Raw genomic sequence first — 16295 nt, forward strand, 5'->3', positions numbered from 1 at the left:
AAGTATGCTCTAAAATTCAACATGTTAACCCATTATTTAAAAAAAGATCATGAGGGAAATCCCCCAAACTCTCCTTGATTGGTTCAGGTTCCCTCACCGCGCTTGGTCGCTATGGCATTTTTTGGGAAATATTTCTGCCCCTGTACTTAAAAAATTCACCAGCTCCCACTGGCTCTCAAACTGTGTTGGGAACGGGGTGGGGGGAACCCATGGACTATGGTGGGAGAAGGATGGGCGGGAGCACTGGGACAGTGGTGGGAGCAGGGTGGGGAGAGCTCAGGGTCTGTGACAGGGTGGGGAAAGCCCAGGGGCAGCATAGGAGTGGGATGAGGGAGCCCATCAACTGTGATAGGAGCAGGTGAGGGAGCCCAGGGACTATACTGGGAGTAGGATGTGTTGAAGGTGCACAATAGTTCATAGCCATATGTACATACTGTCCATTTGGCATTTGTGGGGTGGCCCGGCCTGCCCACATTTTGCTCAGCGGAGGTCCAGACCAAAAAAACTTTGAAGACCACTGTTCTAAAATGTATCCCATTTAGCAAGGTTGGATTGAAAACGTATGAGCTGTGAAAACACTTGAACAAAAAGGAAAGTACCTTGTGTCTCGAAGGCATGACCAGGCAGTCTTATGGGGAACCACCCAATAACTGCATATACAATCCTATAAAATATCCAAGAAAGAATTCTACAATCAGTTTTTGAATCAAGATAAATACGTTTATGTTCCCACCAAAGTAATGAGTGAAACACCAATTAAATGTTTAGAAGCATTGCGTCAATTATAAATCACAGATGAATACACAGATATAATTTGTCAAACAATAGGATTTCAATAATGCACTGAAATAATCTCCAGGGACCTCACTGTAGCACCTGAAAACAGGATTTACTGATTTGAAACTTATTATATTGAACATTAGTAGTGCTTTCCCATATCTCTTACTGGGAAAACACATGCCATATCCCTAGAGTAAGAGCATTTGTTGACACAAGAAATGATCTAGTACATCTGAACATATGCACCGAGAAAGATCACAAAGTTCCATGAATGTGTGCCTCATAGAGGCATGCATTCAGATTCCCTTATTACAAAGAGGGGCATTTCTGCACATTTCCATGTGCATCCCGAATTAGAAAATGCACTGCACATTAACTTGTGCAGAACATTACATATTCCCCTGTGCTTCTACCAAACAGACTCCGGGGAGGTGCAATGCATCACATGGTCATTTCTGACCTGTTCATGCATTTTTGTTAAGTGTGCAACAGAAATAGCATGAACCCTGCTGTGTCCCAATTGCATTACTATCCCTCAAATATGAATTACATTTATTGCACGCATATCACAATGACAGGCTACTTAAGCACTAATCATGATGAAATGCACACGGAGCATCCATGTAAGTACAGGGAGTGTCACATATGCTCTAGATACTTGTGTATGCAAGGAGGCTGGACAATGCATCATTTGTGCTGAACCCCAATCACCTGGAAAGTAGCAAGCCACATTTGTGAATAAGGTGATCTTGTGCTTATCTCAAGCAAGGCAGATTTAAAAAAAAATCATCCTATGCGCATTGGTTATTTGCATTACTTCTTGTGAATTTAACACTAAGAGCCTGATTACAACTTTCTGCAGTATTCCAGAAACATGAGATTACCATTACCACCGTAAGTACGTGGCAACGTTATGAATCTGCAGGATTACAACTCATGTTGTCCCAAAAGGGATTACCCATGTTGGATTTATGTAGGAATCCATTGTTTGTTTTACCCCTTGCAATAATTACCACATGAGGTAATTACTGCCTGTGGTAATGCTTGTGTCTTAATTCCTGGCACACAAAAGCAGGTGTAAAAGATGCATTTCATGTTTGAAACCGCTTGTTTGACAGAGTGGTAAACAAATATCAGATGTTTTTCCACGACCACCAAACCTATAATCAAGCCCTAAGTATTTGTCAAATAGTAAAACATGTGTCACCTCCAAACAAAGAGCTACTATTACTCTCTATATTTGTGAAAACACCCAGCTGCATGTTGTTATTCTCTTAGGCACTTTGTCTTATTTGAGCATCCCTGGCAGCAACCTACACATTAACGTTATACTTTGTTTACCGTAAACTTGTGCTGGAGGAATGCCAGGACCAGCATTTATTATGGACCGGAAAAACACAAGAGTCTGCCGGTGGGGGCAACAGATCTCCTTGCAGGCCTGACTGGCTGGTATATTAGGCCCCTACCAGCAGATAAAGGCCTGAATCATTGGTACCAGTAATCCTGGTGCCAGTGATTTAGGAGATCCCATCCGATGGAGCCCTATTGGACTCCATGGGAATGGAATTTACTGTCTCTACGCTGCCTGTAATACCTTGCTAATATCGGGATATAGGGCCGCAGAGACAGTAAGCCAGGAGTGCTGGTATCCCACCAAAATTACCAGCAGGATACTAGCATCCCTGTATTGAGCCCCATAACTTTTGAATTGGGTATGTGAAAACATGTCTGGCATGCCTCTAGCTAATGATTGAACTGGTAAATGCACAGTGGCTTCCTTTGTTTGCAAAGCCTCTCCTAAGCTCCAGCTGGGAAATTGTATTGGGAGGCCTGGTTCAGAGTTCAGATCTTTAGAGCAATAATCTTCATTTGAAGATCTTAGTGAGTAATTCAATATAAATTGTATCTGTTCGAGGACAATACTTGCGGTCTTTTTGGAATGTCAAATGCATGTTTCCTTAAGAATGTTTCCCTTGAGGTGGGTCCATGGGAGTGGGAGGCATCGCATTAAAATGTTTACTTGGAGTCTCTGAACTGCTGGTCTTTGTAATGTGCTTCTTTGGTGCTAAATGGATTCAGTCTGTTTACCTCCATATAGCAAGATATTCTCCTGGGATAGACCCCATCAGCACTGGGTTGAACACGAATTCAGCTTGTTACCAGGCTAACTGAAATCTCAGCAGAAATCTAACATTGACAAAGGCACATCAGAATGCCATATCTGGTCCTGCAGATTTAAACATTAATGTATTCCCTGTAAAATGTCTAACATGTAAATATATCACTTAGTCTATTTGCAATAGGTTTCTATTTGCTTTACAAGTGTATCACAATACTCTTTTTGCATATATTCTTGAAAGGAGAGTAAGCTTTATTTTGAATGCTGTTTGAAAAAGAAGCACATAACATTTTGTTCATGAAACTACACATGAATACCTTGGCTGGTGTGGTCGTCAAACTAGAAATTATATACTGTGCTGCCAATTTAAAGTTGGTCACAGCCAATCCTTGGGCCTTGAGAGTACATGTTCACCTATGCAATTTAAAGGAATGTTCCTGGTATGTAGAATCATCTGAAAGGTGAGTTGGATGCTAACACTAGGTGAGCAGGTAACTACCTGAATCCCACAGGAGCACCATTTTCATGGTAACTGAAGAAAGCACAAAACGTGAATGAAGCAAGGCATTTTTTGGGTGCTTCTCACTTTACATTCATCTGATCTCCATTTACTCCTGCATAACCAACCCTTGGCTGATATCATAGTGGGAAGGATATCACTACAAGAGTTGTGCCATTAAGGAGAAATTCTCCTCCCAACGTTCTACTACATTAAACCTTGCCTAGTGTCATCTACCATCATCAATATCACATCCCACAACTCCATTTCCCTTCTAGAGTGAGGATGTTGAGATCCTCGCCCAAACTTTTCCTCCTTCATGGGCTGAGTAATTTGGCACCCTTCTCTTCTTTCTTTCTGTCCTCCATCTGGGAAATATCTTTACATGATTTAACTAAGAGAGATGGGTAGTAAGGCTGGTTTAGTATAACATTAGGTTCAAATTTCATTTTACATATTCCCTTATATACCCTAGTGTATTCTTTGAATCTAGCAATAACCTTCATAATTAAGACAGTGGACCTCATTACGAGTTGGGCGCAAAGGGATACCGGGCACCGGTAAGGACACCGGTGCCGGTAATCCCTTTGCGCCCTATTCCGAGTTCCCTTAGCGGGTCCCTTCCTTAAGGACAGGACCCGTTAAGAGACTTTAGAGCTAATAACGGTACTGCAATTTACGGTACCGTTATTAGCGCCTTCCCATTGAGCCCTATGGGGACTCAAATGGGAATGGGGAATGGCTTTTTCAATGGGGACTTACTGGTCCCGCAAAGGTCGGAATAGACCGGTAAGTCCCCATTGAATGAGGGCGGACTCGGTACCGGTATCGGAGGTAGTCATGGCGCTAATAGAGCCTTGATTACCTCCATACTCGGAATTTGGCCCAGTATATTTTAATGTATTTAGGATTATCTGAGAATTTATTTATTCATTCAAAAATGCCTAGTTTTTTTTAACAGATTCTTTTTTATTCAGTGGGCATTTCATCGGGAGGAGGAACACATTCCTCAATTTGATTAAGGGTGGCTCGTGGATGACAGGTCTTCAGCTTGTTCACATGAACCCAGAGTTCTTCTAACCATTCCCCTTTTGATGTCTTGATTTTGTAGCAAAGTGCAGAGATCTTTTCTACGATCTCAAAATCCCCCTTCAAGATGGAAGGAATTTGTATACATTTCTTTGAATATTATAGAGGGAAACACGATCCCCCATCTCATATTCCATATTCCGCAGGTAGTAATACCATTTCATACTGATTGCTTTGCACATGCACACATGCATGTTGAGCATGTTTTCAAAGGTTTTCTGCATATTCATAAGTGGACGAAGCTTTGATTAACATCTGGTCCTGTGTTTGGTGCAACAGGTGTTGAGACAAGGCCATGTTTCTACAGGGCATTAGTTCAAATCGGGATATCTTAGAAGCAGAAGTAGGGGTAGATCTCAGAGATATGAGGATATGAGATATGAGTAATCAAAAGTTTCAACTAGGTCCAGAATCCACCACAAACTTCTTTAAAATTCCCACAATACTTTTACTATAAGGACTGGATGCTGGGTGGTAGGTGATTTGTAATTTTTGTTTTACTCTCAAATGTTCCCACATTTTGGCAATTAATTCACTGGTGAAATGCATACTCCCATCAGATTCAATCTTTTGACAAAGGTCAAAATGAGGAAAGATGCGGTTGATCAATAAAGTAAATGTAGTCTACGCCTTGCAATTCAGGTTTGGGAGACATTCAATCCATTTGGTAAAGATACGTATAATGGTAATAATATATTTGTTGCTGCATGCATAATAAATCACTGGATGAATAAAGTCAGACTAAAGAGCAGCCCGTGATATCGTCTGTCATCCCTCTCCATTGTAAATGACCTAGTGAGTGGGTGAACTCGGTTGAAACTGAGTACACACTAGATAACCATTTTAATATATATTCATGTCCTAACCCATGTGTGGCCAATAAGCAACTTCACATTGGATGTCCAACATCTTTTGAAATCCCTGATGATCAGCTGCCACTGTTTCAGGGGGTTTGTTGTTGGCACCTAGCCTGTGGCTTTGCAGTTCATTAGCTGCTCAACAAATCAATTTTGAATATATTATGAATTGATTATGATTATTAGTTCTTGAATTTGATGATTTATTGCAGTAAAGACAGCTTTATATATGGCCATCGGTTCCACTGCCTACAGATCCATTTCATAACAGACTAGCAAAAGGTACCCATACACCGCAAGGGTTCTATAGACAGGCCCATAATTATCGCCCTTTCTTTGATTTTGGATTCATTAGTCAAATACATTTTTGCTTTTTGGGAGGCATCTGGAAAGCTAAAAGCATACAAATTACACAGAAATAACATTTATCCAGTGCAGTACAGTGTGGTGCGGGGCAAATATCTCAAACACTCCATCCCAGGGCTTTGAAACATGGTTTAAAAGCCTTTAAATTTTGTTCTTTGCACAAAGAAGCTTACAATTAGCTTCATCTGGTCCTTCTACGAACACATTGATGTTTCACCAATTTCAGACAACCGTCTCATGTGTGAAAGGGCGGAAATCTAGGGAAATGTGTGGGGTGTCCAAATGTCATGTAGCCAGTAATGTTTGGAGTGTCCTAACGGGTAATTATGTCAAACATGGTGCTGATTGGTGGAACAGTGTGCATTTGTATAAGGAACAAACTAACAGATGTTCTGCTTTGTACATATAGAGATTGAGGATTCAGGTATGTCATTCACCCAAATATTTCCAACAGCCACTAATTCCATCTCATAACTTTCTTTAATATGGTAAGAAGACCCATGCACATAAACAATGGCCATTCATTGACAGGTATTTTCATTATATACTATGAGGAGAAGCTAGATAAGCCTCATACTATTAGTTTCTAATTCTTTATCCTCCAAACAGGTCTTTTGGACACAGTAAATTGGCTAACCATTGTGCCATTTCACTCTTGGTTTTTGACCATAACTGATTCTTATAGGGTAAGCCTGCATTGAAATTGAATCCCTGAAGTAATCCTTGAGTTAGAGACATTCCCAGTTTGTATTGTGTCCTGCGTCTAATATTGTAGAAGTCAGTGTACAAACTCAAATATGATATGTGCCCTGTAGACAAAAGGACAGTCATTTTCAATGCCCATACCATTACCAGGAGTGAATGTTCCTATTCATTGAATTTGATGTTAATGGGTCATAATTTTTTACTCGGGTAAAAGATCACCTTATTAACCTGGTCATACTTTGGATATAATACTGCAGTTAAATGTCAGAACATCCTGTTTGCAGGAAAAAAATAAAAAATAAAATTGGGTAAGAAAAGCACAAGGTTTTGGAAATCTTTCTTTCCATTTGTCTCACAGTCTCTGTGTGAGATTCCCCACACTCCAACTGTACCCCTACCTTCAAAAGATGAACCAAGAGCTGGGCGATCTCTGTGTAATTCTCTATGAATTTACAATTGTAGTTGGTCAATCCTAAGAGACTTCAAAATGTACATAAATAAGTGGATTTCTTCAATTTCAGTGGAGCCTAAACATTTCTTTTCTGGGGCAAGGCCCTCAGCTGTTATTTCATGACCTAGAAAGTCTACTTCAGTTCTTCCCCACTGTGATTCTTGAGTGATCATTTCATACATGTGTTTCTTAATTGGGTCAAAATGTGGTGGATCTACACCAGTTATTCTTCCACAGATTTCTACTTGATTAACACGTCATCTACATAGGCCAACTTCCTTCTTTCTATGAGGTCAGACATGGCTTTATGTAGGAATATGTTGAACTTATTTCTACTGTTAATATACCTAAAAGGAATACAGGTCTAAGAGTATTGCGGCTTGCCCAAAGGTAAAGGCAAGTGTATAATGCTGTTCACAGAATACTGAGATGGTACAATATCCATTAGTCAAATTGAGGGCAGTATATACCTAAGAAAGAGGCCACTATAGAACAACAAAGAAAGGAGACAGACAAAGGGACACTTTGGTACAAGTCTCAACTTTATTAAACTTAAAGAAAATCCTCACCCAGCCCTTTCGCTATGATAGAATATCCCTTTTCTGAAAAATAACAAACAATACTCGTCAGGATGTCATGAAAATACAACTAGTCCTCTGCCCAAAACTATTGTTATCTAACTGGCCCTATCACTCTTCAAAAGAAAGACAAACTCGCCCTGCTGGTTGATGCGTGACTTCCTCCCCAAAAGTGTCACTTGAGAAAGTCTCTCACTTAAACTCTCAGGTTCTTTTCTTTGGCTACAGTTCAAACAAAAATAGTGTGTTCCGACAAAAGAAAATAATGTTCCTCTCAGCCCACTAGGCTTCGGCTTTTCTTGAATGTCTGTTTTCTTCTGCAACGAGTGGCTTAACTCTGATAGTTCGGCTTTCAATTGACTAACTTGTTCTTGTAACTATTTCAACTTTCCTTCCCCTGTTCTTGGGCCACAGTTTCAGAGTGATTGAATATCAGATTGGCTATACTTGTCAGTGGTCCTACTTGGACACAGTGGGCCTCATTACGACCCTGGTGCTCCCGTAATGAAGGGTGCCGGTACGGGACCGGCACCCTTAATTACGGGAGCACCTATTATGAGGTTCCCTTTGCGGGCCCCGGAACAGACGTCTGGTAAAATCAGACGTCCTTTCCGGGTCCCGTGAGGGGAAGAGGGAGCTAATAACGGGCCATTTGTAATGTGCCCGTTATTACCTCCCTTCCCATTCCCATTGAGCCCTCTGGGGGCTCAAATGGGAGTGGGGAATGGTTCCTTCAAGGAGGAATTACTGGGTCCTCCAATGTTGGAATGACACAGTAATTCCCCATTGAAGGAACCCGGTATTGGAGCCCGGTATGGAGGCAGCCATGGCGCTAATAGCATCATGGCTACCTCCATACTCGTAATGAGGCCCTATGTCATATAATGTTATCCAGCCAGAGTATGTGTCTGCCGGTTGTAACCAGGACTGGGTTCAGACCTCTTGGGTTAAAGCTTGCATCTTGAGGAATTTAGCCCTCAGCTACAACCCTTGTGGTTGTTGCTATATCTTTTAGGCTTTCAGTCACCCCTACTAGGGTATATGATTGGGTTTCAGCCCCTTTAGTGTGGTTTGCTAACTCTTTGGATTCTGGTAGCCCGCTCTTACCTTGTATTCATCTCCCACTCTTTAGGTTTTTCTATCAGTTTTGGCAGGTTTTGTGCTCCAACGGGTCCCATCTGCTTTAATTCTGCTTGCTTAGTGTTTAGGTTCTCCCATTGCATCTTGTGGAGCTTAACTGCCCTCCTCCCTCTCCGCGCTGTGGCCCCTCATACCTTTCTTCCTGTGGGACCTGTCATTGGGGGAAATTGCCCCTTCTTGATGGGAACCATCCTTTTCTGTTCACCAGCTTCCACCTTCTTTGCTGGGGTGCTGCATTCGGCCCCATTAGTCTGCTGCTTTGGTTGTGGTGTAGTCCCTCTCTCTCTGAGACCTAGGGGTTGGTAATTCCCAGCATTCCTGGAATTGGCTGAGTTGCACAGGCTCTCCACCCACCGTGAATGCATCATGGCTGCGCCTCCATACAATTTCAGCTCCACGTGGCAGCAGCAGCTCCTGCTTGGTGTGGTCTCCCTGCTGCTGGTCCTTTCTGGCAGTCATCCTCTTCCACTGAGGCTCTGCTTACCTCCCAGGCATGCTCACCTGCGAATGAGAGACAGAGTTCCATTGGTCATGGACTTTAATTTCATGGAGGGGTCAGCAACAAACCTTTAGAGGGCCTATTTAATTTACAATGTCATAAACTTGCATGTATGCATACAACAACTAGAGCGTGCATGGAGGATAGCACAGGGGCAACATGCAAGTCTTGGAAGCAAGACCATGCAGAGAAACCGAGGTTCAAATCCCGGATCTGTTCTTAGATACCAGACTCAGGTATGGTATTAGTTGCATTTTAAAATAACAATTAAATAAATAAACCCTGTTGGATGATGGGGTTAAGGGAGATGGTATAGATTGCTTCACATGGGGGTCCTTGTCCACTAAGGCGAGTCACCTCCAATGAGATCTGGGTTGCCCAATCCCCTAGGAAGTGTTTTGCATAGCAGGTTCACCACCCTAGTCTCAAACGTGGTGGCTCCCCCTGAGGGAGAAGGGTTGAATTCCCTGAATTCATCAAACCACCTTGACATGTGTACCCTCTTATTCAATTTCCCTAGCTTTTCCAACAGTTTTCATTGTCCATTGGGCTTTATTATTCATTGTACTGGGTTAGTTAAGGTACCCGTGTTTTTGATAATCCCTGTGAGTGATTCCATGGATGTTAGCGGTAACCTGTATTTTTGTGCAAATAATGGCGCCATGTCATGGTGTGTAGGTATGTTTGCATAATGAAGGGTTATAAGTTCACAATAATGGGAATCGACTGAGAACATTTTCTGGAAATCTTTTGCTTTTACTCATTTGTTTCACAGGCCTCAGCCATGTTAATCTATTCTTCAAACATCTGAAGGAAGCCTGGAAGTATTTCTGTGGTGGCAATATCTTAGGTATCTTATAATTGGGTTGATAATTCCCTATTATAACTTCTAAGTGAGACAAAGTTTCTGGCAGTGCTGGCGAATGTGTCTCTTTAACAGGATTACCCAGGATTACCCTGTTTGCAGTGTGGAACTTCACAACCCTCCACCTTAGCACCAGAAGAGCGGAGTAAGCAATGTGTTTGGCAGTGTTCAGCAGAAGTTTGCCTTCTGGGACCAGCTGTGGCTCAAAGTCACTCTGGAACTCCAGATCAGCATAGGCAACATCCTGCTACTCCTCTGCAGAACACTGTGAGGCATTGTGGGAGGAAATGTTAACTGTTATGCTATATACTAACTAGCTCCCACGGATGCTTCATTTTCACTATGATGATTTACACACCTGCTATTAAACTGGTGCTGCCGTAATGCAAATAAGGAGTTAAAGGGGAATCTGCAGACTGTGAAAGACCAGTACAAGAGGTGACTGTGGCGCATACGAGTGTGTGAGAATTCTCTAATCCCAAATTACCCTTTGAAACTCGGATATGTACCAATCATTACAGCTTCATGACTGACAAACACACGATGTGTTAGGATGCCAGTAATCACCCGAAATTATACGACAAGATCAAAGGAACGTGATAACTGTGCCCATGTTTTGTAAGCAATGCGAAGGTGGAAAAAACAAATCCGCAAAACACTTTGTAAACATCCACTGGCCATAGGAGTTACTGAATCCATTCTGGAAATAAATGGAATAGAGGACCACGAACATGGGAAAATAACCGCCTTTTAGAAACCCATTAAGGAAAATATGCCCAGAGAAGAAATAATGACTGCAAGAACTGATGAAACATTTAGGGGTCGATTCATGGAACAAACGTGCGCCGAAAATCCCAGCTCAAGCAGGCGCAAGGAGGCGCAAGCGTGAGAAATCACACGCACGCGTGCGATACAAGGAAGGCGTGCGCTAGTTTCCCTCTGGTCGTGTTCCTAATCCATGCATGTCGCACACGGGCACACACGTCATCAAACGGCATGCGCTACGCGCACAGCAAAAGCGCACATAGCGCGGCGCACACAACAAAAGTGGGTAGAACAGTGGGCGTAACACGCAGAATGGGGAACAATGCGTGAAAAAGAAGGCGTAACTGGGGAAGTACTGCAGGGAACTACACGGAACGCCCACACGCACGTGAACAACCCGTATTCATGGATTCGAATACGGGAAACCCGCGCACGGCAAAAGACGCTCACAGGCGTTAACGTGTCCGCCAGACGAAGGCAGTCGGAAGCGTCCCCGTGCACAGTATAAAAGTGCGCGCAAACTACAAACACGTACATACAGCTACAATGAATGCCCAATTTGTCACAGCACTGATCGTGGGACACCGCAGGAGGAGGAGAATAGCCAGGGCACGCATTTTCTCACCATGGACAAACCTTTTTGGGATGCCTGATGACCAGGTCTACGGCAGGTATAGGTTTCCACCCCACATCATCCTAGACCTGGTCAGGGAGTGGGAAGATGACCTTACATCCCCCACCCTTTGCTCCCAAGCATTAAGCCCCTTGGAGAAGGTGCTAAATGTCCTGCATTTTTTGGCCACTGGGTCATTTCAGCGGACCACTGCCATAGTGGGGGGGGTCTCACAGACCATGCAGTCACGCTGCCTACACCAGGTCTTGGCAATCATGACAGCGCGCCCCTCAGTCCGCAGGCATATACATGCCCAAAACACCCGCAGAAAGGCAGGCCGTGGTCCTGGATTTTTACAGGGTGGCACACTTCCCCAAAGTGCTCGGTGCCATAGATTGCACCCATGTGGCCCTACGTCCACCTAGGGCCACTGAGCACATCTACCGAAACCGCAAGCACTGGCATTCCATCAACGGACAGGTGGTATGCGATGCAAAGGGAATCATCACCTCTGTCTATGCAAACTACCCTGGCTCCACCTATGACAGTTTCATATACAGAATGTCCGCCCTGAGCCAGGCCCTGGAAGTTGGGCAGCATGGGGACACATGGCTCTTAGGTGAGTACAAATGCCTGTGCACATGCATGCAAGTCACACACAGACAAATACCCAAACCCTAATAATCTCACCTATTATCACCTCCCCAGGGGAAAGTGCCTATCTTCTGAGCAACCACATGATGATGCCAATCCAGAACCCCACCACACCACCCCAGGTAAGATACAACGAGGCCCATATTGCAACCAGGGCCATAGTGGAGCACACATTCGGAGTGCTCAAGTCACGCTTCCACTCCCTTGACCGCTCTGGCGGGCAGCTACTCTATGCACCCCCAGTAGTGTGCAGGATCATTGTGGCAGCATGTGTCCTGCACAATGTTGCAACACGGCAGGGCGTACCGGTGGACATGGTGGTGCCCCCACATCTCCAACCACAGGCGCTGCCCATGGGAGGGGATAGGGCACGTGGCGAGGAAGCCCGGACCCAGCTTGTGGCCACATTTTTCACCTAAACTCCCACCCCTGCGGAGTGCACACAGGCCTGGCACATACAAGGTGACAATCAATGCTGACAAAGAGACAGTCACCACCCTGAGATTGTTGCCATGGAAGTGCCACATTGTGTGCATCCCTAGCTACTTAAACACAAGCTATCCTGTGTGACCAAAAGGCACACATATGATATATGATATGATATGTTATGGCATTTGTAACGTGCCTATACACAAGTGTTGCAAGGCGCAACGAGGCAGGGAGGGGGGAACAAGGGAAGACAGACAACGATCCTACTAGGCCAGGTGTCATTTAGATGCAGGGTAGGTGGAAGGTAAAAGTGCAAGGGGAAGGGGAGGGGGGGAGAGCAGTACAGGGTAAGTAGAATAAAAATAAATAAATAGGCCAGCTGGTGGCAAGTGCAAAGGTAAGTGCAGACAAGTGCTGGGAAGGGGGGGGCTGTAGGGATACAGAGACAGTCCTACAGTGCAGGGGTTGCCAGTGAGGCAGTGCAAGTGGAGAGTGGCTGGGCCAGGGACCGAGGTCGGTGAGAGTGGCCCAGTTGCAGATTCAGTGCAGTTTCAGTGAAGAAATTAGCAAGGGAGAGGGAGAGAGAAAGCAGAAGCAAAGAGGAAGGTGTTGAGGTACTTCCTGAAGTGGAGATGGTTCTCCTCAAGTTACAGGGAGGCAGGAAGACCGTTCTAGAGGGAGGCCCCTGCAACGGAGAGAGATCTACCCCGAGCTTGTTGCTTCGAGAAGCGGCTGACCCTGACATGCAAGGTGTGAATCACACACACCTGCAAAACAGGCCATGACCATCACTGTTATGTCACTCAAACCCTCCCAAACCACAACATGACATGGCAAGCAATAGCCAAACACCAACACAGTACCAATAAGGTACACACTTCCATGTGAAAAATGTAAATTGGCATCGGACAATGATGCCTGACATGGAATCAGATGAAATGACTGACCAACAACCTCCCACCCAAAATAAGTCATTCCCAAATGTATCACAAAAGTAGTAGCCGCAACATAACAAAGAATGCCTGTCTACATGCACATTGTGCATTGCAAAATCAACACTGTAGCTTCTGTGTGCTGTGTCCAACTCCTGCAACACACTGCTCAGCGCACAGCACAGTGAACAGCCATTGTGTGTGATGCACACCCTGAGCATCACATCCAAGCGACAAACCACATCAAAAAGCAAAATAGGCATGTACATGATCCATAATTGGTCACAGAACATGTGCTGCAGGGACACAGTGGGCAGCAGAAGGCAAACAGAGTGTACATGTGGATATCGAAGGGTGGTTGTACATGTAGTGCATCATAGTGCGAATGTGCGGGTCAGCAAAGACATGCACTCAACATATGCATGTGCAATCAATTGACCATCAGTGTCCTCTACACATCACATGTGAACATTCACCATGTGTCCACCCCAGCATGTCAAACCACAACTATCCCCTCACACCTGAAAGGTAAATACAACACATGAACATGCATTGATCAGCAGAACACATCATGCACATAGGATACCACAATTACAATGTCAGGGTTCCCATCACACTGCAGCGCAAGGTAACTATCAACAACAAAACACCCCCCCTCCCTCACAAATGACCATGACCCACTGAACAACTGCACCTGGGTCATGGAGCCTTCAACCCTCAATTTCACCTGGCCACAGGATCACCATTCCCCTTCGTCACCATCTCCCACCTTGTGTCTCAAAAGTTGCCTGCACCCTCAGAGTCCACCTTCATTTGCAAAGACACAAACTCCAAGGCAGGAAAACGAACCAGAACAGCCTCCAGTAGATTACTTGAAGTAGCAGTACCTCACAAAGTCCAAGTACTACCACAATGATGTAACAACCAAGGTAGCACAGTAAAACAATGTCACAACAGGATGTGAACCATGTGTGGTACATAACATAGAATGATGCATCACGAACGGATGTGTACTGTCATAGCTCCCGTGTACTGGCGCAGGAGTGGCACGAAACAACCAACCCCAACGTGGCCTGGGTGCCTGAAAGGTCAAACTCACACAGGCCTCTCAGACACTGGTGGGGAAGGAGGGTCAGGGATATGCAGTTGGGACAGCCGTTGGCATACTGGATAACTGGAATGAGGGGCAGGAGAGGGGAGTATGAATGACACGTGAAAGTAGGGAATGCACTAAAATGGAGTACTTGCATTAACACATACACAATCATAACAAACTTGTACATCATTGTCAGGGCCTTCCGTAGTCCAGGCGCAGGAGTGGCACGAACCAACCACCCCCTCTAGGGTTTTGGCGCCATCATGCTTGGGGATTACACAGGCATCCGCAACCCCAGCCGGGAAAGAGGGGTAGGGAACGTTGGTTGGATAGGTACGGGAAGCAGGAACACCGGGTAGAGGGTACAGGGTTTAGAATTGGATAGGACTCGGGGTGATTATGGAAAAAAAAACATACCAAATTGAATTACACATTCATCCATGCAACAGTGCACCCCCCAGCAAGTCTATGTAGAGCAGTTTGAAAGAAAAACAACAAGACACTCAGCTGTGGTTTTGAGTGCTGGCCTCCTGCCTGCGCACTCTCAGGTCCGGTTACAGGAGCACTTCAATGCTGCAAAGAGAGCCACAGTTAATAATCTGTGCGTGCCCATAATACACAAACACACCACCAAATATGCCCCATAGCAACTAACTACTCTACAAACAGACAATCTGGTGTGATGCTTCGTACCCATACGTAACATTCCCCCTGTGATGGTTCATACACAGTCAAAGCAGTAAGTCAGGCGCCGGTGGGTGCGTGGCAAATGGAACACCAATGTGTCACGATTCACACAACATGCAATGTTCCCTGGGTAAGCAGACAGACGCATATAGCAAGATATGACTTCAGAAAAAGTCGTGTCCCACCATGACCGTAAAAACATAGGCAGTGCATGTTTCAAAATGTACATGGAAATGAAATGCACTGCACCCGAGTCTGTCCCTTGCTGTATGTCCCTGTGAGCTGCTCCTTTCCATGTCTCGGAAGGGAGCATGGGTGATACAAGTGCCTCAATGGCCCATGGTGGACCGGAGGGTATGTGCCACTGCCCCTGCAGGTGCCCCAGACAATCTTACAATCAACTAGCCATCAGTCCACCAACACATCTGAGCTGTATTGTGTGCTTCAACACCAATATTCGTCCAAGCTCACCCTCAGTGCTGCTACTAAGCCTGCATGTGCAACTGGCCTGGTGGAAGCTTTGCTGTGTTGTGGCCCCCCTGTGCTGCTCACCTTGCCTGGAGTTCCTTGGAACACGTCAGCAGTTCTAGGATGTATGTCTGCAATCCCTGTGCCTCTGCTTGCGCACACATGTGCATGTGGGCACCAACAAACGTGTCCAGAATCCAGACGTCCAATGGGCCATGTCTGCTGGCAAAGGTGGTCTGGAGCCTCATCCCCCTGCAGAAAGGGCATGAAACACATGATTAATGCTTTAGAGTCATCTGTGTGTGTCTCTTCAGGCATCTCATTACTGGACCATGTCAGAGAAGTACATCAGAAATCACACCATCAGTCCGTCTTTCACATCCAAAGTGTGGAACACTATCTACAGCATGAATTGCAACAAGCACGTGTACAGTAAAGATAAGAAACATAATACACAATGCATAGCAATGAATGTACACATTATTCATGAAACACTCCATCTAGCAAAAGCAGAACAGTGGTCAATAGCACCGCAATCATCCCCACTAGGGGTGTTAACACAAGTTACACAGCATCAGATATGCCACAAATATGACAGTCCAAAGCCCTTGTGTAATAGGCTGTTACACCGAACCATCCTTGCGAGCCCATGGATAAGGGAGGCAGGAGTGGCATATGTGAGTTAAGGACCCCAAGCAGCAAA

Source organism: Ambystoma mexicanum, chromosome 3p (assembly GCF_040938575.1).
Source record: "Ambystoma mexicanum isolate Mex_15411 chromosome 3p, UKY_AmexF1_1, whole genome shotgun sequence".
In the NCBI taxonomy this organism is placed as follows: domain Eukaryota; kingdom Metazoa; phylum Chordata; class Amphibia; order Caudata; family Ambystomatidae; genus Ambystoma; species Ambystoma mexicanum.